A 24090-nucleotide genomic window follows, 5' to 3' on the forward strand; every position below is an offset into this window, starting at 1 on the left:
TCCGGCTTATTGGCTGCCAGGGCCCTAGGGGGGGCCCAATGTTGCCCATACCTCGCCACATTTTAAATTCTGAATAGTGGGATCAACTGATGATGTTACCAACAGTAAATTCTAAGTGGGAAGCATTCAAGGTATTAATCATGGATGCTACTAAAAGTTTCATACCTATTAAGAAATATTGTTCAAGGTTTAGGCCTAAATGATTATCAAATGAAATAACGAGACTCGTACCAGAGAAGAAAAATGCATGGGAGGCATATAAATTATCCAGCAACTCAGAAGCCTATGGCAGATATAAGCTAGTCTGTAATCAGGTCACAAAGGAGGTTAGGCAGGCGAAGGCAGATTACGAGAAATCCTTGGCAAAAGATGCTAAGAAAAACAGCAAGGATTTCTTTACTTATATAAATTCTAAAAGGAAGGTGATGAATCTGATTGGGCCAATTGACATCGATGGTTCGACTGTTGATGATTCTGCTCAGATAGCAAACACAAACTGAATGAGTATTTTGCATCTACATTCACACATGAGGAATTATTAAGGTTTGAAAATGGCAGAACGTTATCAAATTGTAGCAGGATACTTAATGATTTTGTAATAACTGAAAGCAAAGTGGAGGAGAAATTGTTGAAGTTAAACATAAGAAAAGCACCTGGGGTGGATGGGATCTATCCAGTTATATTAAAGGAGGCGGCAAAGCAACCAAGCAAACCCTTAGCCATAATTACGAGAGCATCTTTGGACACAGAGGAGGTTCCCACGGACTGGAGATGTGCAAATGTATCCCCAATTCACAAAGGGGGATCGAAGGGTGACACGAGTAATTACAGACCAGTTAGTTTAATTTCTGTTCTGGGTAAAATAATGGAGTCACTGGTTAAAGATGCATTGCAAGATCATCTATACAAGACTGCAGGAATAATTCAGACACAGCATGGGTTTGTTAAGGGAAAGTCTTGTCTGACAAATTTGATAAGATATTATGATGTGGTTACAAAGGAACTGGATGCAAAAAGTAATTTTGATATCATATATTTGTATTTCAGGAAAGCTTTTGACACTGTTGTGCATGGAAGACTATTGTACAAATTGGAGCAGAATGGTATTAAGGGTAAGTTGCTACAATGGATAAAAGGATGGTTAAGTGGGAGAAGACAGAGGGTGGTAATCAATGGGTGCTGCTATTTGTGTAATAATGTTATTAGTGGAGTCCCACAGGGTTTGGTGTTGGGTCCACTGTTGTTTTGTATATTTATCAATGATATTGATGAAGGTATATCAGGCTTAATGTCGAAGTTTGCAGATGATACAAAGGTTGGCAGGGTTGTTAATGACAGCAATGGCAGTGTGTTACTGCAACAGGATCTAGATAATTTGGGCAGATGGGCTAAGAAGTAGCAACTGAAGTTTAACCTTGACAAATGCAAAGCACTGCATATGGGTAGAAGTAACCCCAGAGAAACGTACCAACTGTGTGGTACTACACTTAAGGTGGTAGAAAATGAAAAAGAACTGGGAGTAATTGTGCAGTCAGATATGAAGTTTTCTGAGCAATGCAGACAGGCTGCCAGGGCAGATCATAGGATTTTGTCAATGATATATAGGAATTTTGCTAGCAGGGAAAAGGAAGTGATTGTCCCTCTGTATAAGGCAATGGTCAGGCCATGCCTTGAGTACTGCGTACTCAAGGCATGGCCTGAGTTGTGTGCAGCTCCTAGGCAGGAAGCTGCACACAATTGTGTCACAGGTCAAGGACCCTGTCTTAAATGAAAATATAAGTGGGGTCGTATATAGTATTAAATGCCCAAAGTGTGGGGAGTGTTATGTGGGAGAAACAAAACGGCGTCTCAAAGATCGTCTGGGGGAGTACACAAATGCGATAAGAAATGCAGACTATGGTAAATCTGCCGTAGCTGAACATTTCTGGGAGAAGCAACATCAAATCTCCCCAGACGAAGCTGTCATCACTGATCGGGCGCATAGATTTTGGGACTGCAAGTGGCTTGAGAGTTTACGAATTAGTTCTATTGAGAATAATTTAAATAGAGATAGGGGCACATGCATTCATCCCCTCTTTGAGGCGGTAATCCTTGGAGGGGATGAACGTTTTTGCCTGAAACACTCCCGAGCCACTTCCCGTTCCGACGGGAACAGTATACGTTTACGTGAGACGCACCGCGAACCTGCTGGTATTTAATGATGCACCGCAGAATAGAAGTACACTGTTGAGAAAGAAGGCAGAAGCCTTTGAAAGCTTCAGTTAGTATTTTAGCACTTTTAACCTAGTATATTTTATTGTATTTTAAATTCGGTATTTGTATTATCACCTTGTATATTTACTGTATATCACAGTTGTCTTATTTTAAAATTGCTATCATCAATAATATGGTATTTTGTTTTGTTTGTAAATAAATTTACTGTAAATATTAAAATTTTAAGAATTTGGTTTTTTGTCTTTCGTTTTTACTTCAATGGTTGGTGAGAAACACTAAAAAAATCATAGTATGAATATACCCAATCCCAGAGGTCTATTTGAAGTATTGCGTACAGGTCTGGAGGCCTCATTTTAGGAAGGATGCAGAGTTGATTGAGCATGTACAGAGAAGGGCAACAAGATTGGTGAGGGGAATAAAGGGATCCTCTTACCAAGAGAGGCTTAAGTGCTGCAAATTGCAGTGGCTGGAGACTAGGCACCTGTGCAGCGATCTGATTGAGGTGTATAAGGCCTTGAATGGGTTGAGCATGCTGAATTCTGATGGGATCCTTCCACTTGTTGAGATTATGAACCTAGGGGGGCATAAATTCAAATTAAGAAAGGACAGATTTAGAATAGATGTGCGGAAATTTGCCTTTAGCCAGAGGGTGGTTAATTGCTGGAACAAACTTCCATCTGTCATTGTGGAAGTTGATAGGTTGAATTAATTTAAGGAGGAACTGGACAGGCATTTGGAGGGAATGGTGTGATTTTTTTTTTTTTTTTTTGGCTGATGCTGCATAAGCTCATACACTTGCTTTCTTGCATCACATGCCACTACTACTACTATGTGTATCCAGTATCACAACAAATTGCTCTGGCAGGTCCTGCCACCTATTTCCTGGGATTTCAGTGGCTATTACCTAAAAAAAAAAAAAGTTAAGCGCTTGACATTAATGCTTAATGGGATTGCTCTGCTTGTTTATGTTAGGAAATCGCTGATTGGGGTTGAACGCTAAAGAGATGTGTTAAAGGCCTAATAGGTCAGACAAAATTTTGATGTTATTAAATTTAGACGTGTGAGGCTATACACTAGATGAAAGATAATACTGTTAGTTGTCTTAGAGATTTATATGAAACCGGCAGAATTTAGAGATTGATTGGAATTTGGTGGTATTGTTAAGGGGTGTACTCGGTCAATTTAGTGAGGGGGGGAGATGGAAGATGGGAGGAACAGATAGAAGAATAGGGACGATAGAGTAAGCATCCTCAAAGAGGTCAGTGGAGATGAGCCCCACCAGGTGAAGTATGGGGGGCAGGCAGGGAGGAGAGGAGACAGAGACCTATCCTCCTTCCACTGCCTGGGGATGGGGTTTTAAAGGGAACCGGGTTAGAGTACCCAGTTCAGATCGCCAATGGCATGTTAGCAGCAAAGCCACAGAATGTTTTTGTTGTGTCATGTCCAGGCAGTGTCGAATCCAGTATGAAGGTCAAGCTGCATATCGCGCTCCGGGGGTGGGATATGTTAGCTGCCAGTGGGGAACCCACCAGCCGAAGGGGTGGGAGAGAGACACGTTTACTTCATTCATAATCTGCATTCTCGCTCTACTTGCATTCTTTTTCTTTTTTTTTTTTTTTAAATACTTTTTTCTTATTTTATAATTGTTTTTTCCATGTTTTATCTATATACAAGAAGAGAAGACTTCAGTTATAGCTCAGACACAGCATGGTTTTGTTAAGGGGAAGTCTTGCCTGACCAACTTGATTGGATACTATGATGCAGTCACAAAAGAGCTGGATGCAGGTAATAACTTTGATATTATATACTTGGATCTTAGAAAGGCTTTTGATACTGTTGCACATGGAAGACTGCTACACAAATTGGAGCAGTGTGACATTGGAGGCAAATTGCTGCTATGGATAAAGGGGTGGTTGAGGGGGAGAAGACAGAGAGTGGTAATCAATGGACACTGCTCATCGTGGACTGATGTTATTAGTGGAGTCCCTCAGGGCTCAGTGTTGGGTCCATTGTTGTTTTCTGTATTCATAAATGATATTGATGATGGTATATCAAGCTTAATGTCCAAGTTTGCAGATGATACAAAGGTTGGCAGGGTTGTCAAGGACACTACTGACACTATGCTGCTGCAACAGGATCTGGAAAGGTTGAGCAGATGGGCTGAGAGGTGGCAAATGAAGTTTAACATTGACAAATGTAAAGTACTACACATGGGAAACAGCAACCCCAGAGCAACGTATCAACTCTGTGGTACTACACTGACAGTGGTAGAGAATGAAAGGTACTTGGGGGTGATTGTGCAGGCAGATATGAAGTTCTCTGAGCAGTGCAGACGGGCTGCAAGAGTAGCTCATGGAGTATTGTCAATGATATACAGGAATTTTTCCAGCAGGGATAAGGAGGTGATTATTCCATTGTATAAGGCAATGGTCAGGCCACACCTAGAGTACTGGTATACAGGTCTGGAGGCCTCATTTCAAGAAGGATGTAGAGCTGCTGGAACGAGTACAGAGAAGGGCAACAAGATTAGTGAATGGAACAAAGGGGTGCTCTTACGAAGAAAGGCTTAAGTTTTGCAAATTACAGTGTCTGGAGACTAGGCACCAGCGAGGTGATCTGATAGAGGTGTATAAAGCCTTGAATGGTTTAAGCATGCTCAATGCTGATGGGATTCTTCCTCTAGCTCAGAAAAATCACCTGAGAGGGCATAAATTCAAATTGAGGAAAGACAGATGTAGGATAGACGTGCGGAAATTTGCCTTTAGCCAGCGGGTGGTTGGTTGGTGGAACAGACTGCCATCCCTTGTGGTGGAGGTTGATAGCCTAAATAAGTTTAAGGCTCAGCTGGACAGGTATTTTGAACGAACAGAGGGGTGAAGTGGAAGTGGGTTTTTTTTTTTTTTTTTTGGCTGATGCTGCATAAGCTTGCTTTCTTGCATCAAATGCCTCTACTAATGCTAATGCTATATATATATATATATTTTTTTTTTCACTCAACTCATTCATTTTTTACTCACACACCAGGCAGGTAATGCAATGATGTGTAGATCAGTAAATTAATAAGAGGAGTTTACCTCAATATAGTACGTAGAACATACGTATGATACCCTCCAGAAATTAAAACGGAAAAAACGAAAACAACATCGTTCCGAAGTTTGCCAGGGTGAATTTAAATCAAAAAATTTCAGGCATAAAACAACTAACACTGGCAACATCACGTAATATTGTTAAGCTTGCCTTAAAATCTCGATATTCAAATAAACAAAAATACCTTTCCCAGGTTAGGAAGCTTCGCAATAAATTAAAAAATTATCTACATCCGAACGATTGGTCTGTATTGATGACCTCCATAGATTTGCGACGGGAAGCACAAGCCTCAGAAACAAAAAACAGACACGTTAATAAGTTGCAAACATTATCGAATAGTTCAAGACACGTTCATGCGAATTCTAACACATTGTCGCGGGCTTGCGACCAAGTTCACACGAGTTGGGTGACATCCCCCCCCAGACACATAACGTACTACCACAGAATATGTCGGCTAGTTCACGAACACCCCCTCACCCAGTATCCAACGAACCGACATATCAACAGGTTACAAATCTTTCCTCGTGTACACTATCGCAGGACCAGATTTCACTTTTATCCAAAGGATTAAATTATAATTTACCACCTCGAAAGCTGCCAAAAAAACAATGCGTAATTGATATTGAATTTGGACTTCGTAGTGTTCCACAAAAAGATGTATTTATTCAACAAGTTAACCAAGTAGTGAATAACAAAAGAAATGAGACTTCCTAAATTGAATACACATGACAGTTCAGCTTTACGAGAACTTCGTGGAAATAAGGACATTATTATACAGAGGGCAGATAAAGGAGATACAGTGGTAATACTAGATAAACATGATTATATTAATAAGTTAGATTCAGTTGTGTCCGATACCTCCACTTATTGTGAAGTAGACCCGGCACTGTTTACCAATTTGGTAAATCAATACAATAAAACGTTAACCACATATCGTAAAAACGACTACATTACTATGGTTCAGTTGAAGGAATTGAAGTCCAGAACATACAATATTCCTGCATTTTTCGGTCAGGTAAAATTACACAAGACTGGATTTCCTATTCGACCTATTGTTTCCTACGGGAACTCGGCATTTTCAGCCTTAGCCACACATTTATATAACATTATAAAACCTTTTAGACAGGTTATACAATTTGGGATTAAGAATGACGATACATTATTTAATAATCTTAAAGACTGTAGGCTCGGCGACAATGACAATTTATTCTCACTAGATGTTACCTCATTATATACGAATGTAAACGTTGAATACACATTAGATATTATTTGGGATATTTTAAATAAAAACTCGACACCGATTAATTATACGAAGCTGCCTATTAAGGAAATTTTTCACTTAATTAAACTGTTAGTTGAGGCTAACTACATCACCTTTCGAGAGACAAGGTGTACAAACAAATTTTTGGATTACCAATGGGTTTGAGCCTGAGTGGCTTAATGTCAGAGATCTATCTCTCAACGATTGAGCAGATACATTTGACACCTTTTCGTCCCCGTATCACATACTATGGGAGGTATTTAGATGATGTTCTAGTTATTACCGATAGTAGTACTATCCAAGACATTTTACATTCGTTTAATAATATTCATTCTAGACTCAAATTTACATTGGAAAGGGAAGATATGGATACAAAGTCATTAAACTTTCTAAATTTCACGCTTACCCGGGACTCGAACAAAATACAATTTAGCATCTATCGAAAACCCACAAACACCGGTATGGTTCTACATTATAATAGCTATCACCCGTTCACCTACAAAAGATCGATTATCTTTAATCAATTTCTAAATGCCTATAAATATTCAACGACGGATTCTGCTTTGGACTCAGAAATACAAATATTAACTAGCAGATTCTTAAACAGGGGTTATCCCATTAACACAAATCGAATTAGGGTACAAGCTAAGGATAGGATACAAAATACAACACCAATCAACAATAGTAATATCAAAAAATACTTTATTTCTGTCCCATATGTTGAACAGTGGCAAAAACAGCTTAACAGATTCTTTAAAGATACCGAATTTAAAATTATAGCTAGGCCTATACGGAAGTTACACACTATACTGAACAATCGCTCGGTTCTTTCCGCGTTCGCAACTCAAATTAATGATCTGGTATACAACATTTCTTGCGGTGATTGCGACTCATCTTACCAAGGTTCGACGTGGTTTTCTCTTAATATTCGTGTAAATCAACACGAAACCTCAGTTCGTGCTTCTCGTTCAGCAGCGTCAGAATTAGCCTTTCATGCCATTAACGAAAAACATACTTTTTTATTTAATGAGGCCAAAATACTTAACGTTCAACGTAATTATACGCGACTATTAATTGCAGAAACCGTTGAAATTAAATTACACGAGAATTCTGTTAATGTTCGGCGGCCATATTTGATCTCCGATGCGTGGACCTTTACGCGCATGCGCGAAGACATATAATCATTATTTAAGTTGCAGGTTTAGTGATTCGGTAATTTTCATTCCTGTGATCACGACAGTCGGTCGAAAAGCATTGTCAGCTTCAGGAAGGAAAATCGTTTTGAATATTTTCGTTAGATTCTTTTAATTGCATTAATTTGATTATTTAATTATTTATATTTTACTCTAATGTACCGGTAAGTTGTCGATTTTTTCGTTTTTTCCGTTTTAATTTCTGGAGGGTATCATACGGAAGTGTTCTACGTACTATATTGAGGTAAACTCCTCTTATTAATTTACTAATATTATTATCAACGTAGAACATATTGAGTATTACAGCTCTGATTCATACTATCTAATGATGTGTAGAGTAAATTTATATACTAATTAAGTGTACTTAACTGTAGCATTTATGGTTTGTGTTCTTTTTCTCACACACTTACACTTTTATTCATTCTTCTAGCTCTCATCATATTTTTATTCGACTCTTATTTTCTGCACTGCACTCTCTGGGCACCTCAACTTACTGTTATTCTTCAGTTGTGGTGCAGGCTTAGCCGCAAGTTTTTTTTTTTTTTTTTTTTGCAGGCCAGGGGAAAATGCAGTGATATTGCATGCGGTTAGTAAATGTTTGTTAGTACAGTGTATATAAAGTAATAAGTTATTTTTAACTTTGTATTCTTTCGGCCAATTACATTTGCTCTTCCATTCATTCCCATTCACTCTCTTTCCCTCATGCTAGGTCACTCTTTCTTTTGCCAATACTGCCATTTATTCCCTTTTACCATAATTCCTAGTTCACTCAGTGCCCAGCCTATTCATTCGATCTTTCATTCATTCTTCTTTCATTCTACACTGCATCCCTTTTTAAAGCTTACTGATATTTTTCAGCTAATCTGCTTCCCTGGCTGCCTGTACATCTGCCTCCCTATGTGGTCACTTATTTGGCATGGGGCCCCAGGTTCCTACGTATGGCAGGGTAGTCCTGGGGAGTTTTGTCATGTCACGGCGCAGAATACTGCTAACAGTTTTTAGGTCATCGTCTTGGCAAGGTGGGGAAACTTGGGCAATTTTAACAATTGATTATTGTTTAATTGCTGGAGGGCTGAATTGCCATTCTTTGGATTGTTCTGCGCATTTTGAATACTTTCTGTGTGAAAGATGTAAAGGCTTTATAATTTTCCTCTTCTATGATGAACAGATATTATACATTGTCATATATTATACTGCGATAGAATGTGTGCCCAGTCTTCACTTTCGCCACAAGTGTAGCCCTAAGGAGGTTAGTTTCGCCTTTCGGGAGCCATGACCTACCAATGTAAACGTTGTAAGTCCAGGGGCATACCACTTAGGTGGCTTTGGGCTAACCATTGACACCCGTGGCAGAAACCGTTTGGTAACCAGACCTCTGATTTCCTGCTCCCACTTTGTTTGTCCTAGCTAGTGGAGCTTTGTGGCTATTCTTTTTCTTTCATCACTGAAGGTGTTGGTTGTATGAAGGGCTATCCCCAGAAATTCTGTAGGTATGCCCTTTTTAAATCTATAATATAAGCCTCTTTTGGCTACTTCCAGGTAAAGTGGGAGAGTTCCGCCAGCAACTGTAGTGCAAGTGTGCTTACTGTGCGACATACTCTGGTAATAATGAGTAGTATTGTCCTTTGTATCAATTCTAATTTATTCCTATTTCTTACTATGGCCGAGCGGATGAACCATGCACCGGCTCCATAGGTGATAACAGGTAGAATTATTGCATGGTATATGATTGCCAGGGTCTTTCTTTTGAGTCCCCCAGTCTGCTCGACTGATCCTGAACTCTGCACATAATTTCTCACTTTCTTCGCTACACAGATCAAATGGGGGTAAAAAAAGTTAATTTTGATTTGTGGACGTTATGTCCAAATTGCCTTTTAGAAGTATTTGTTTCGTTTTTTCGGGCGATATTTTGAGCATATTCATTTGTGCCCACCTCTGCAGCTGCAAGAAGGCAGCATTTGATCTTTGATCTACAACGCTCGCGTGTTACCTTTTATAAGGAAAATCATATCATCTGCAAAGGCCAGGCTTTCCACGGGGCCAGACCCAAGGTCAGAAATTCATCCAGAACAATGTTCCAGAAGAAAGGGCCAAGGATTGAACCCTGCAGGCAGCCTTTATTCACAGGGCGTGTCAATTCCTGGAACCTCGTGCATACTCAGACACTTCTGTCTGTAAGGTATTTATCTACTGACAGTGGTAGAGAATTATAGAGGTTTTGTGGGGCATTTGCCTGGCGGAGTCTCCTAAGGACACTAGACCACCAGAGTGAGTCAAATGCCCCAGAAGGGTCAATGGAGACTGCCAGCATACATTTGTCCTCTGTGTTTTTAACTGTTGTCAGTAGGTGGTACATGGCATCCTCAGTAGAATTGCCCTTCTTAAAACCATACTGACTGTGTTTTTAACTGTTGTCAGTAGGTGGTACATGGCATCCTCAGTAGAATTGCCCTTCTTAAAACCATACTGACTGTTGAAATATAAAAATGCTTCTGTGTAATATTGAGCTAAGCTGCTACATATATTAGTCTTTCATATATTTTCAGGGTGAGAATTAATCTTAACACTGCTTTTTTCCATATTTTTGGGAATATACCCTCTGTCATACAGTTATTATATAGTGCTATTAATTTATCTGGTGCTATTTCCACTAATTTTTTGATGATCTCAACCTCTAAGAGATCAAAACCTGGGTATTTATTGTTTTTGGTTTTCGATGGTGCTATTTCTAAGTCTTTGTATAGTAAAGAGAGGTTCAATATTGGTGTTGTCATACTCAGTGTTTTCTTTTATAATGTGTCGCTGGGTGGAGGAATGATTCCCAGTTTCAGTCTGAATGATACTGTCTAGGATGTCATATATCAACTAAGAAATATTGTTCAAGGTTTAGGCCTAAATGGATGTCAGATGAACTAATGAGAGCAGACGGTCTGCAAGAGTAGCACAGTGTCTTGTCAATGATATACAGGAATTTTTCTAGCAGGGATAAGGAGATGATTATTCCCTTGTATAAGGCAATGGTCAGGCAACACCTTTAGTACTGTATACTTTAGTACTGTATTTCAAGAAGGATGTAGAGTTGCTGGAATGAGTACAAGAGAAGGGCAACAAGATTAGTGAATGGAAAAAAAGGTTGCTCTTACGAAGAAAGGCTTAAGTTTTACAAATTAGTGTCTGGAGACTAGGCACCGGCGAGGTGATCTGATAGAGGTGTATAAAGCCTTGAATGGTTTGAGCATGCTCAATGCTGATGGGATTCTTCCTCTTGCTCAGAATAATCACCTGAGAGGGCATAAATTCAAATTGAGGAAAGACAGATGTAGGATATATATGCGGAAATTTGCCTTTAGCGAGCGGGTAGTTGGTTGGCGGAACAGACTTCCATCCCTTGTTGTGGAAGTTGATAGTCTAAATAAATTTAAGGCTCAGCTGGACAGGTATTTCGAACAAACGGAGGGGTGAAGTAGAAGTTTTTTTTTTTTTTTTGGTCGATGCTGCATAAGCTTGCTTTCTTGCATCATATGACTCTACTAATGCTAATGCTTACAGAATCCACCCAATAAAGGGTTGGGGTTCCATCTGGTTTTACAGTAGTTTCTAAGACATCTCCTCTTGGTAGCTTGTTGGTCACTATTCTGTAGACAACTCTCCAAGGGTTAATATTTCCAGTAGTTCTCACCAAGTGCCTCCAGCATTCCTTTTTCTTGTCTCTTATGAGGGCTGTATACTGATTCCTGTGAGTTCTATAAGAATCTCTCATGCATCCCAATCATTTTGTGGCCAAGATGTTCTGGCTCTTTGAAAATGTCTCCTCGCCTGGCATACCCTACTTCTGAGTATAGTCAGTTTGGGGCACCACCAGGGAACTGTCTGTTTCCTCGATTTTTCCGTGGGATAGACAGGGCTGCTGTTTTTTTTTTAAATGTTTGTCATAGTCAGTGTTTACTCGTCCGGGCTACAGTTGCCTGATCTAGACCGCTCATTTTCCTGTTTTTGCAGCTCAGCTGCTGTATGTTCTGAAAAATTCTGGCAGTTTGGCTTTTTAAGGTTATACCTTTTGATATCCAACAGGGGGCGTTGGGTTGTTTGTAATTGCCTGTTAGTTTGAAGGAAATGGCTCTGTGATCTGATATGGTCCAGGCTGGCTGGACACACCAGTCTGTGATTTTATAAGCTATTGAATTGGTGGCAAGAGTAACATCAATGTCAATCTCCCACAGGGTACTGCTAAAAATTGGGAGGTAGTAGTAGTGGCATGTGATGCAAGAAAGCAAGTGTATGAGCTTATGCAGCATCAGCCAAAAAAAAAAAAAAATCACACCATTCCCTCCAAATGCCTGTCCAGTTCCTCCTTAAATTTATTCAACCTATCAACTTCCACAATGACAGATGGAAGTTAGTTCCAGCAATTAACCACCTGCTGGCTAAAGGCAAATTTCTGCACATCTATTCTACATCTGTCTTTTCTTAATTTCAATTTATGCCCCCTTAGGTTCGTAATCTGAACAAGTGGAAGGATCCCATCAGAATTCAGCATGCTCAACCCATTCAAGGCCTTATATACCTCAATCAGATCACCGCGCAGGTGCCTAGTCTCCAGCCACTGCAATTTGCAGAACTTCAGCCTCTCTTGGTAAGAGGATCCCTTCATTCCCCTCACCAATCTTGTTGCCCTTCTCTGCACACACTCAAGTAAATCTACATCCTTCCTAAAATGAGGCCTCCAGACCTGTATGCAGTACTCAAGGCATGGCCTGACCATTTCCTTATACAGAGGGATAATCACCTCCTTTTCCCTGCTAGCAAAATTCCTATATATCATTGACAAAACCCCATGACCTGCCCTGGCAGCCTGTCTGCATTGCTCAGAAAACTTCATATCTGACTGCACAATTACTCCCAGGTCTTTTTCATTTTCTACCACCTTAAGTGTAGTACCACATAGTTGGTACGTTTCTCTGGGGTTACTTCTACCCATATGCAGTACTTTGCATTTGTCAAGGTTAAACTTCAGTTGCCACTTCTTAGCCCATCTGCCCAAATTATCTAGATTCTGTTGCAGTAGCACACTGCCATTACTGTCATTAACAACCCTGCCAACCTTTGTATCATCTGCAAACTTCGACATCAAGCCTGATATATCTTCATCAATATCATTGATAAATATACAAAACAACAGTGGACCTAACATCGAACCCTGTGGGACTCCACTAATAACATTAGTCCATGAAGAGCAGCACCCATTGATTACCACCCTCTGTCTTCTCCGACTTAACCATCCTTTTATCCATTGTAGCAACTTACACTTAATACCATTCTGCTACAATTTTTACAATAGTCTTCCATGTGCAACAGTGTCAAAAGCTTTCCTGAAATACAAATATATGATATCAAAATTATTTTTTGCATCCAGTTCCTTAGTAACCACATCATAATATCCTATCAAATTTGTCAGACAAGACTTTCCCTTAACAAACCCATGCTGTGTCTGAATTATTGCTGCAGTCTTGTCCAGATGATCCTGCAATGCATCTTTAACCAGTGACTCCATTATTGTGACCATCTTTAACCATCTTTAACCAGTGACTCCAGTGACTCCGGAACAGAAGTTAAACTAACTGGTCTGTAATTACTCGTGTCACCCTTCGATCCCCCTTTGTGAATTGGGGATACATTTGCACATCTCCAGTCCGTGGGAACCTCCCCTGAGTCCAAGGACGCTCACATAATTATGGCTAAGGGTTTGCTTAGTTGCTTTGCTGCCTCCTTTAATATAACTGGATAGATCCCATCCACCCCAAGTGCTTTTCTTATGTTTAATTTAACAATTTCTCCTCCACTTTGCTTTCAGTTATTCCAAAATCATTAAGTATCCTGCTACAATTTGATAACCTTCTGCCATTTTCAAACCTTAATAATTCCTCAAGTATGAATGTAGATGCAAAATACTCATTCAGTTTGTTTGCTATCTGACAGGATCATCAACAGTCAAACCATCGACGTCAAGTGGACCAATCAGATTCATCCCCTTCCTTTTAGAGTTTATATAAGTAAAGAACTCTTTTCTGTTTTTCTTTGCATCTTTTGCCAAGGATTTCTCGTAATCTGCCTTCGCCTGCCTAACCTCCTTTGTCACCTGATTACAGACTAGCTTATATCTGCCATAGGCTTCTGAGTCGCGTGATAATTTGTATGCATCCCATGCATTTTTATTCTCTATTACGAGTCTCATTAGTTCATTAGATAACCATTTAGGCCTTAACCTTGAACAATATTTCTTAATAGGTATGAAACTTTTAGTAGCTTCCACGATTAATTCCTTGAATGCTTCCCACTTAGAATTTACTGTTGGTAACTTTGTCGGTTGATCCCACTGTACAGAATTTAAAAACTGTCGGAGAGCACTGTACTCACCTTTACGGAAGCAAAAACCCTTTCCTTTACCCCTGATGGTAATTAAATCTTTCAGTAAATCCCACATCAGTACACTGTGATCACTGCCACCTAGTGGTTCCTTTACCTGCAAATTCTTAATGCATGAATGATCACTGCTGATAACCAGATCAAGAGTATTACTTTCTCTGGTTGCCTCTCGAACATGCTGCTGCAGAAAACAATCATTCAATAAATCCACAAAAGACTGACTAGTGTGTGAGTGACCAACCCATAAGTTCCAGGCAATATCTGGGAAGTTAAAATCCTCCATTATAAGACATTCCGATTTACTAGCCCACTCTATTTCTCTGTACAATTGTTCATTGTACTCATTCGAGTCATTAGGCCTATAACACACTCCTACTCTTATTTTTGCTTTCGCAGTGCTTATGTCACACCAAACTGACTCAACAGTGCACTGTTCATCTATATCAACTGGCTGCACTTCTTTTGATTTTATGTTTTTCTTAATTAAAAACATAACAGCTTAATTAACCACCTCCCTTTCTATCCTGGCTATCCTTTCTGTACACATTGTACATTCCAGTTCAGCACTCCTTATATCTGTGTGACACCACGTCTCTGCTATCCCAACAATATCCGCCTTTGATGTCTTGACCAACACTTCAAATTCATCAAATTTATTTACTATACTTCTAGCATTGGTATACATGCAAGCATACATGCTCCTACTCGTATTCTTAGTTACCCTAACACATCCCATATACCCACCTATTTCAGGATGACTGCCATCCATCCCTGAAACCCCCAACACCCCACGCTCCAGGTCGCTACTTATTCTAATAGAAGTTGTGCAAGAATTACCTTCACCTCTGCCTACGGCTACTGTTAAACTATTAATCCTTGTATTCCTCCAAGCTATCAGTTTTTCGACCCACCTAACACTGCCTCGATAGCATCAGCAAATATTCTTGCACCCTTTCTATTTAAGTGTATCCCATCCCTATAGAAGTAGTCTCTCCTGTTAACAAGTACAGTCCAGGCTGAAAAAAAATTCTACCCTTTGAGCCTTGCACATTCTTTCCAGGGCCGAATTGATCGACAAGGCTCTCATCATATACTCCCTTCTATCGTGTCTGGGCAGAATTGCAGAAACTTTCAAATTCAATGCTAATTCTCGGCTTTTGTTCAATAGTGACCTGTACTTGTTAAGTAATTCTGCCGGTCTCCTACTCTTAATATCATTAGTGCCAACGTGTACAACTATATCGCCTTTTGTGCCCTTAAAAGATGATATCCGCTCTACAACGTCATCAACCTTTGCCCCTGGCAAAGGTTATTTGGTTGGTTTAACACTTGGAAGGGTGAGGTGGCCATATAGTCTGAAAGTATCTGGCCATTGTGTTTGCCTGCTCTGTCTTCTGTACAGCTATGCCATAAGGCTGACAGGCAGCTGACATCAGCACACACTATGATATTTGCAGTAGGTAACAAGTTTGTGACTACTTGTAGGTATTTAATAGTTGGATTTATATCTTCACCTGATCTGGAATATAGTGAAATATTGTAAAACTGTCCTACAGCACTGGTGATATGGGCACACATTCCCACTGGGGAGCAGAGGTGACCCATCTTTGTGACTGTAAGGTCAGTATTTTTAACTACTATTGCTGTAGAAGAGACACCTGAGATGTATTCTATTATTTTATAGCCTCTTGGGTATCCCTGAACCCTACCCATATGTGTGTAGGGCTCCTGGAGTACCAAGATATCCATATAATTTTCTTCTAATTTGAGTTTGATCTGACCTACAACAGCTCTTGCTCTTTGAGCATTCAACTGGACAAGATATAGAGCATTTATGTTTTCAATCTGGCCCATAGTTGGTCCTAGATTAAATAAGTTTTGCCATTTTTTTTTTTTATAACTGGGACATTTATCATTCCTGATAGTCAGCCATGCTGCCTTCCTTGCAGGTAGCACATTTTGGCTGCTGAGACTTATTTTTGCAATCATGGCCAGTTACTGCACAGTGACCACAAACAGGTTCTTTCTGACTGCAGTCTCTGAAAATGTGACCATATTTATGGCAGTTAAAGCAACTTTGGATAGGGAAGTGTTCCGTAAATCTATGACTGGTCCAGCCAGCAAAGAGTCTCTGTTGTCCCTGCAATACCTTCCAAATTTTTGGTATAATTTCTGCAATTATGTTGAGTTGTGCATTCCTTTTGTTTCTCTTTTCAGCTGGAATTCAGCAGCAAATTCATCTATTGTCATTTCATTGTTAAAGTTTTTGTAGTAGATGTCCATCATGAATTCTTTTTCTATTACTGACACAGGTACATCAAAGATTATAATAATAGGGTTTTTCCGTTTTGGTTTTTCAGGGAGCAAGCCCAGTTTTTCCATCTCAGGATGGTTTTCTATTTTTCTTAGATTGCCTTTGCTTGCTACCTCGATCAGGACTCCATTATTCCTGATTTTCCACATGTTGTTTATCTTTATTTCTCTCAGATGAGGCCTCGACTTTGTTACCACCGTGTACTTATCTGCCTCACTGGTTTTATGGGTAGAGTCACTTTTTGCTTTCAGAATAATAATGTTGCTTTCCTTGTTTATATTAGGTTGCTTAGTAGCTATTTATTTTGCTTTAGTTATGTCCTGTTTTTCATTAACCTTTGCACAATGGGCATAGGTTAATGTGTTCATTGTTTTATAGCTGTTCTTCTCCTCAGTTGTAATCTCTAATTTTGATTTTAACACTTGGTTCTCTGTGTTTAATTCAATCAGGCACTGCTCAAGCAGTGACCAACAGTTCACTATCTGCAGCCTAATTGCAAAATTAATCCTGTTGGTTTGCTTGAGCATATATTCTTTTAGATACACTCTGGTTTCCTTTGCCTGTTTGATAGGGTTAGTCATATTGTTAAGTAGTCTAGTTTTAGTTCTGCTGTCTTTTTGCATCTCTGGAATTTCTATAGTTTCTTGATTTTTTTCTTTCCTGCCCTTCTTAATACTGAGGAGGCCAGCTATCCGGTTCATTACCATTTTCCTCATTAACAGAGGCTTTCTCCCTGAGCACTCTAGCTCAGGGAGAAAGCTTTCTTAAAAACAATGATTCTGAACAATGACTTAAAAGACTCCTCTTAAGTCATTGTTCAGAATCTTGTCATTATTTCATTTTTCAACCATTAATTTCTGAATTAAATTCACTTTCATACCAATAAGTCAATTGCTGACGTTTTAAATATGGTCTGAGGTACTTATTTCCAGTGCAGGCCCACTAGAAGTCAGAAATCACGATTTTCCAGTTTTGGCGGGAAACGCCAGTAGACAAAGAAAACTATCTTATAAACTAAGTATAAGTTAATTCTGTCAGTAGTATATATTTTGCCATACAAAATAACCTTATCACAACAGTTTGAAGTATAATATATTCAACATTTTTGGACTTCTGAGATGTACTCAAATCAGTGGCTATGCCAGTAGGCTCGCTACTGTTGATGCCCTAGCGATCACGCCGAGCAAAAATTCTTGTCTGACTTAATTTACTTACATTCATCTGTGATACTCTTCAAACCTGAAAAATCCACGTAATACTTGAACAGATCGAAGATCGCACAATATTGTTGTCAATTGTCGTCCGCCGTTTATATCAAGTGGAGCTTCGTGCAGTTGCATCCGTACACTTCCGAGACCACAGCACCACTCCAAGGCAGCTGCAAATGAGATCATCAAAGTCTCTCTCTCTGGGAGATATCAACCCCAGGTGGCAAATATATCGAATAAACCATTAATAAAAACCTAAACATAAGCCGAACTGCTACAGCTTCTAAGTGAGTGGAAAGCAGTATAGATTGGAAAGGGGTCGTGACAAAACTGAGGATGGATCTGTTCCAGTTTTGTCCTTATGTATGATCATAATATTATGAAATGATGGGTTTTCATTTGCCATCAAATATGTTTCCAGCAGGTAAAAGCAAACTGGTTCATGCTTTTGCAGGAAGGCATTGATGTCATTATTTTGCCAGAATCCATGGCAATTACACTAAGAATTTAGCCATTATTTTGGCTTGGGCGGTACATCATGTGGCTTCTGAGGTGTCGAGGGCTTACTTTTGTCAGTCTTAGATTTATCTTTTTTGGGAATGTATGGACTCTGCCCTGTGTCCATTTCTTCCTCGACAAAGAGTTCCAAGACTGTTTCGTCATGTACCTCCTCCTTGATGTCCATTTTTTCTTAAGCGCCAAGATATATGTCAGTTTTCTTATTCTTTTCTTTGGCAATTTCTTTTACTAATGGAGCATTAGGAGGTACAGATATAGCAGCTGACTGATCCTTCTGTGCAGTTTTCATTGAACTTAGCAGGTAGCATGCGATGGGAGTGAATAACTCCTTTGGTGGTATGGTCATTTCGGTCTGAGTTCTGATGGAACACCTACCTTCTGAGCATAGGTTGGTTTATTTGTATTCATAGGTTTCAACATTTTTTCTTGCCTCCTGATACATATTCAACGACACCTTGATTCTTTGAATTTCATTTCCTTCCTTCCACCTCTGGCATGCTTGCGAATAAGCAGGGTGTTCTCCTTGGCAGTTAATGCAGGTGGGTTTTGTAGCCGAAACTTCGTGTTCAGCTACAAAACCCACGTGGTTATTTGCAGCACATTGAGTGCATGCAAGGGCTCCATGCTAGGCCATTTGTGAGCATCTATATTTCTGGCACGTAAAGCACCTTACAGGATTTGGGACATATTGACATTGGAGTTTGTTAATGTAGCCAGCTTTGATTTCATTAAGAGACATCGGCAAGTCGAATGTTAAGTTCTTGTGGAAAAATGTTTTCCCATCCTATGCATGAATATTCGTTTCGCAGCTATCACTCCTTGGTGTTTCCATTCAGAACAGATTTCCTCTTCAGTCACATCCATGAGATCCGATTCGGCAATGACACCACGGGATGAGTTAAGTGTATTATGGTTTTGCTAATAATGATGGGCATTCCCCAGATAGACGTGACTCGGAGGAGCTGTTCTGAATATCTGTTACTTCTGGTCTCTACAAGGATGATTTCTGACTGAAGCTGCTTTACTGATTTAGGAAATCATGCCAACCCTTTCAGATCCTTCTGGATAAAGAAAGGTGACATTTTTCCTATAGTTTTTCTCACTTTGTAATATCAGGTATCGGGGTTGATATGGTTTCAGTTTTCTGTCTTTTTGCTGAAGTGACACCAGCTAATTTTTATTTTGGGTTGGGACCCCAGAAGAAATAGTTTTTGTATTTGTCCATTGCCCGGGCTCCCCACCTGCCCATTGCAGTTTCGTGGAACCCAAAGGGATGCCCACTACCCTGCAAGCACTGCCAAAAGCCTCAATCCTGTCCCTCGGACCATGAAGGTAGGGGCATGGCATTGACACGGCTGACCTTTGCAGGCGAACCCAGTAGCTGACTGATCCTAGCCAGGCCATCGAGGACCACCCATCTTGTCAGGGCAGGGGTCAAAGTGGTGTGTTGAAGCTGGGCCCCTCAACTTTAAGGATCCTCCTTTCCAAGCTTTTACAGGTTGCCATGTAAACAAGCCTGATTCTTATGGTGATAGCCATAAGAATTGTTGATATTAGAACCTAGGCTGTGAGCATTGGATCCCAGTGCTGCTAATCTGGAGGACCAACAGCGTCACTAGGAGGTCTCCTCACCACGTACAGGTGCCCAACATCCAGGGGAGTTGACTATGAATAGGAGTATATAGTATATTGTTAGTAGTTATAATCCTAAAACTAGTAATTAATAGCATATAGTTTTTACTAAAGTATTAACATTAAGTTTATAGTTAAATAGGAGTATAATGTTAGTAGTAACAACTACTAACATTAACTGGTTAATAGTTAACTGCTAACTATTACTGGTTAATTTTAGTAGTAATACCTAATAAAACAGGCCTACGTGCTCTGGATTCATAATGCAAAAATTTTTTTTATTTTGTTACACAGAGCATTAATAAAACTACAATAAATAAATTAGCTTTCGGCTGGGTGGCAGCCTTCATCGTATTAAAATACTTGAATGGCAGTTGGAATAGAGATGCACTGCCAGGATGGTGCGTGAGGCACGTGGTTCTGGAGTCTCACGACCATATCATATGTTGGTTGGCCAAGAATATTCCGTACATAATAAAACAAACTAAATAAAAATAAATGGCTATCACCATAAAAAATAAATAAAAACTAAATAAAAAACAAAATAAAAATAAAAATAAAATTTCGCATTATGAATCCAGAGCACGTAGGCCTGTTTTATTATGTACGGAATATTCTTGGCCAACCAACATATGATATGGTCGTGAGACTCCAGAACCACGTGCCTCACGCACCATCCTGGCAGTGCATCTCTATTCCAACTGCCATTCAAGTATTTTAATACGATGAAGGCTGCCACCCAGCCGAAAGCTAATTTATTTATTGTAGTTTTATTAATGCTCTGTGTAACAAAATAAAAATAAAAAAATTTTCGCATTATGAATCCAGAGCACGTAGGCCTGTTTTATTATGTACGGAATATTCTTGGCCAACGAACATATGATATGGTCGTGAGACTCCAGAACCACGTGCCTCACGCACCATCCTGGCAGTGCATCTCTATTCCAACTGCCATTCAAGTATTTTAATCCGATGAAGGCTGCCACCCAGCCGAAAGCTAATTTATTTATTGTAGTTTTATTAATGCTCTGTGTAACAAAATAAAAAAAAAAAAAAAAATTTTTTGCAGTAGTAATACCTACTAACATTAACCAACAGCGAATAGGAAGAGTATGGATAATTATTAATATTGAATTTTGAATCTGAAAGTTTATTTCCTTACTTTTATGAAACTTCAGCAACTAATGCTAGTGATTTTATGTATATAAAAAGTTTCAGTCGGCCATGATAAATATCGGTTCTGGTGGGTTGGTCTCCTAGTAGTCATTAACTCTTATTACTACTATTAACTCTTCCAGCATTGTATTTCTTACTCCAAAGTCTTCTAAGAACTTTGTTGCCATAATGGCATTGACATCCATAAATTCGCCATCGCCTTCAGGATAAAGAGTAGGATTATTGATTTGTTAGGGTAGCTAAGAATAGAAACAGGTGCAGGTATACTTGCGTGTACACCAATGCTAGGAGTTTAGGAGTTTAGTAAATAAATTTGATGAATTTGAGGTATTGCTCAAAACATCGAAGGCAGATATTGTTGGGATATCAGAGACGTGGTGTCACACAGATATAAGGGATGCAGAACTGCAATTTGGGGAGTACAACGTCTACAGAAAGGATAGACAGGATAGGAAGGGGGGAGGGGTTATGCTATTAGTTAAGAAACACATAAAAACCAAGGAAGCGAAGCCAGTCGACATCGCTGGACAGTGCAGTGTGGAGTCAGTTTGGTGTGACATAAGCATTGGGAGATCAAAATTGAGAGTAGGAGTGTGCTACAGGCCTAATGACTCTGATGAGTATAATAAGAAACTGTACAGAGAAATAGAGTGGGCCAGTAAATCAGAGAGTCTTATTATGGGGGATTTTAATTTCCCAGATATTGACTGGAATTTGTGGGCTGGTCACTCACACACTAGCAAGGCTTTTGTGGATTTATTGGATGATTGTTTTCTACATCAGCATGTTTGGGAGGCAACTAGAGGGAGTAATACTCTTGATTTGATTATCAGTAGTGATTCTTCATGCATTAAGAATCTGCAGATAAATGAACCACTAGGTGGCAGTGATCACGGTGTGCTGAAGTGGGATTTACTCAAAGAGGTAACTACCATTAGGGGTAAAGGCAAGGGTTATTGCTTCCGTAAAGGCGACTACGATGGACTGAGACAGTATTTAAATCCTATACAGTGGGACCAACTGATGATGTTACCAACAGCAAATTCAAAATGGGAAGCATTCAAAGAACTTATCTTGGAAGCTACTAGGCTTTACATACCAACTAAGAAATATTGTTCAAGGTTTAGGCCAAAATGGATGTCAGATGAACTAATGAGGCATATGGCAGAGAAGAAAAATGCATGGAATACATACAAATTAACACATGACACAGAAGCCTATGATAGATACAAGTTGATATGCAACCAAGTTACAAAGGAGGTTAGGCGGGCGAAGGCAGATTACGAGAAATCCTTGGCAAGGGATGCAAAGAAAAACAGCAAAGAGTTCTTTACTTATGTAAACTCTAGAAGGAAGGGGAAGAATGAGATTGGTCCACTTGATATTGATGGGTCAAGTGTTGATGATCCTGCTCAGGTAGCCAACAAACTAAATGAATATTTTGCATCGACATTCACACATGAGGAGTTATTCAGCGAGGGGAATGCCAGAGGTGTATTCAACTCTAGCAGTAAGCTACAGAATCTTGAAATAACTGGGAGTAAAGTGGAGGAGAAACTGTTGAAGATAAACACAAGAAAGGCACCCGGGGTGGATGGGATCTATCCAGTTATATTAAAGGAGGCAGCAAAGGAAGTAAGCAAACCCTTAGCCATAATAATGAGAGCTTCCTTGGACTCAGGGGAGGTACCCATAGACTGGAAATGTGCAAATGTGACCCCAATTCACAAAGGAGGATCAAAGGCTGACACAAGTAATTATAGGCCTGTGAGCTTAACTTCTGTTCCAGGAAAATTAATGGAGGCACTGGTTAAAGAAGCACTGCAGGATCATTTAGACAAGACTTCAGTTATAGCTCAGACACAGCATGGTTTTGTTAAGGGGAAGTCTTGCCTGACCAACTTGATTGGATACTATGATGCAGTCACAAAAGAACTGGATGCAGGGAATAACTTTGATATTATATACTTGGATCTTAGAAAGGCTTTTGATACTGTTGCACATGGAAGACTGCTACACAAATTGGAGCAGTGTGACATTGGAGGCAAATTGCTGCTATGGATAAAGGGGTGGTTGAGGGGGAGAAGACAGAGAGTGGTAATCAATGGACACTGCTCATCGTGGACTGATGTTATTAGTGGAGTCCCTCAGGGCTCAGTGTTGGGTCCATTATTGTTTTCTGTATTTATAAATGATATTGATGATGGTATATCCGGCTTAATGTCCAAGTTTGCAGACGATACAAAGGGTGGCAGGGTTGTCAAGGACACTACGGACACTGTGCTGCTGCAACAGGATCTGGAAAGGTTGAGCAGATGGGCTGAGAGGTGACAAATGAAGTTTAACATTGACAAATGTAAAGTACTACACATGGGAAACAGCAACCCCAGAGCAACGTATCAACTCTGTGGTACTACACTGACAGTGGTAGAGAATGAAAGGGACTTAGGGGTGGTTGTGCAGGCAGATATGAAGTTCTCTGAGCAGTGCAGACGGGCTGCAAGAGTAGCTCATGGAGTATTGTCAATGATATACATGAATTTTTCCAGCAGGGATAAGGAGATGATTATTCCATTGTATAAGGCGATGGTCAGGCCACACCTAGAGTACTGTATACAGGTCTGGAGGCCTCATTTCAAGAAGGATGTAGAGCTGCTGGAACGAGTACAGAGAAGGGCAACAAGATTAGTGAATGGAACAAAGGGGTGCTCTTACGAAGAAAGGCTTAAGTTTTGCAAATTACAGTGTCTGGAGACTAGGCACCAGCGAGGTGATCTGATAGAGGTGTATAAAGCCTTGAATGGTTTAAGCATGCTCAATGCTGATGGGATTCTTCCTCTAGCTCAGAAAAATCACCTGAGAGGGAATAAATTCAAATTGAGGAAAGACAGATGTAGGATAGACGTGCGGAAATTTGCCTTTAGCCAGCGGGTGGTTGGTTGGTGGAACAGACTTCCATCCCTTGTGGTGGAGGTTGATAGCCTAAATAAGTTTAAGGCTCAGCTGGACAGGTATTTTGAACGAACAGAGGGGTGAAGTGGAAGTGGGCTTTTTTTTTTTTTT

General features: G+C 39.8%; 1 protein-coding gene across 1 annotated transcript in view; it reads right to left on the bottom strand.

The window, feature by feature from the left end:
* Positions 1 to 24090, bottom strand: part of LOC150076622 (fibroblast growth factor receptor 1-like) — a 457312-nt gene that overhangs the window by 145256 nt on the left and 287966 nt on the right. The window lies entirely within an intron of this gene.

Source organism: Mastigoproctus giganteus, chromosome 13, assembly GCF_048544385.1.
Source record: "Mastigoproctus giganteus isolate SK-2022 chromosome 13, ASM4854438v1, whole genome shotgun sequence".
Lineage (NCBI taxonomy): Eukaryota > Metazoa > Arthropoda > Arachnida > Uropygi > Thelyphonidae > Mastigoproctus > Mastigoproctus giganteus.